We start from the raw sequence: 2,145 nt of genomic DNA on the forward strand, positions 1-2,145 counted from the left end.
TGAGACAGAGTCTCGCTCTGTCACCCAGGCTAGAGTGCAGTGGCCTGATCTCAGCTCACTGCGAGCTCTGCCTCCCGGGTTCGTGCCATTCTCCTGCCTCAGCCGCCCGAGTAGCTGGGACTACAGGCACCCACCACCACGCCCGGCTAGTTTTTTGTATTTCTTTAGTAGAGATGGGGTTTCACTGTGTTAGCCAGGATGGCCTCGATCTGACCTCGTGATCTGCCCGTCTCAGCCTCCCAAAGTGCTGGGATTACAGGCTTGAGCCACCGCGCCCGGCCACTAACAGCCTTTAAGGAGGCCTCATCTCCCCACCCGGTAACCAGATCACACCTGCCGGGCAGAGCAGTCGGGGCAGCTAAGTTATGTCCTTACCACCAGTCAGAGGTGCCTGAGAGCTGCCTGGCAGGCTGTGTGGTTAGTGCCAGGAGGAAATGCTCACTGGGCACAGGGTGCTGATGAAGGAGCCTTTTCTATCCGTGTCTGGAGGAGTTGGGAGTGGCAGTCTGGGCGATGAGAAGCTCCAGCTGCAGCAGCTTTTTCCTGACTGGTGCCAGCAGCTTGCTCTCTGGATGCAGTAGCCACTCACTCCTTGGCTCATCTGGGTCCAGAGGTCTCTGCACTCAGGACCCCTCAGATTCTTTAATGTGGTGGTATCTTTTGATAACTGCCAGAACCCAGATAGAGAATATGCATTTTGGCCGGGCGTGGTGGCTCACGGCTGTGATCCCAGCACTTTGGGAGGCTGAGGTGGGCAGATCACTTGAAGTCAGGATTTTGAGACTGGCCTGGCCAACACAGTGAAACCCCGTCTCTACTAAAAATACAAAAAATTAGCTGGGCATGGTGGCGGGTGCCTGTAGTCCCAGCTACTCGGGAGGCTGAGGCAGGAGAATGGCGTGAACCCGGGAAGCGGAGCTTACAGTGAGCCGAGATTGCGCCACTGCACTCCAGCCTGGGCGACTGAGTGAGACTCCGTCTCAAAAAACAATATGTATATATATATATATGTATGTGTATGTATATATATATATGCATGTACATATGTATGTATGTGTATATATGTGTGTGTATATATATGTGTGTGTGTATATATATATATATATAAATCAGCTGGACATGGTGGCATATGTAATCCCAGCTACTCAGGAGATTGAGGCACAAGAATTGTTTGAACCTGGGAGCCAGAGTTTGCAGTGAGCCGAGATTGCACCCCTGCACTCTAACCTGGGCGACAGAGTGAGACTGTCTCAAAAAAAAGAAAAAGAATACGTATTTCCCCAAATGTTTGGCCATGGAATGCCCTGTTCACATCCAGTCCACTGGTGATCCTGTGGGTACCGGTTTGGGGAGTGTTGGGTGACAAGAGTCAGGGCTGGCCGGGAGCTGAGTGCTCTGGGATGCAGTGCCTGGGCTGTTGCAGCCTGGACAGGAGCATTTGCCCCGGGCAGGCATGCTTTCCTGACATCATGAAGATTCCTGCAGGGTGACTCTCTGCCTGCCTCCCAGCACAGTGGTGTGGCCTTATCCTGACTGCCAGGACCTTCCTGCTGTGTCACTTCCTGCTGGTGCATCAGTCACAGCAAATCTCATGGTCCTGCTCTCTGCCACTCCCTCACATGTTTAAAAACTGGCCCTACAAGTTATTGCTTTATTCTGTACGTGTCTGCTACTAGTATTTATTTTCTCTTTTTTTGGTATTTATTTATTTATTTGAGGTGGAGTCTCACTCTGTTGCCCAGGCTAGAGTGTGGTGGCACCATCTCCAGCTCACTGCAAGCTCTGCCTCCTGGGTTCAAGTAATTCTCCCTCTCTCAGCCTCCTGAGTAGATGGGATTACAGTCATCCACCACCATCCTTGGTTAATATTTGTAAAAACTCAGAACCTTCCAACACCAGGTTCCCGTCACCTGGAACATTCTTCAGCTCACCATAATTAGGCAACTCCTTTCATCCTAAACAAACTAGGTCCCCCAAACTCTCCCTCATAAATCAATGTTTCGCCGGGCGCGGTGGCTCAAGCCTGTAATCCCAGCACTTTGGGAGGCCGAGACGGGCGGATCACGAGGTCAGGAGATCAAGACCATCCTGGCTAACACGGTGAAACCCCGTCTCTACTAAAAATACACAAACCTAGCCGGGCGA

Source organism: Rhinopithecus bieti, unplaced genomic scaffold (assembly GCF_001698545.2).
Source record: "Rhinopithecus bieti isolate Rb0 unplaced genomic scaffold, ASM169854v2 scaffold_11292, whole genome shotgun sequence".
NCBI lineage: Eukaryota > Metazoa > Chordata > Mammalia > Primates > Cercopithecidae > Rhinopithecus > Rhinopithecus bieti.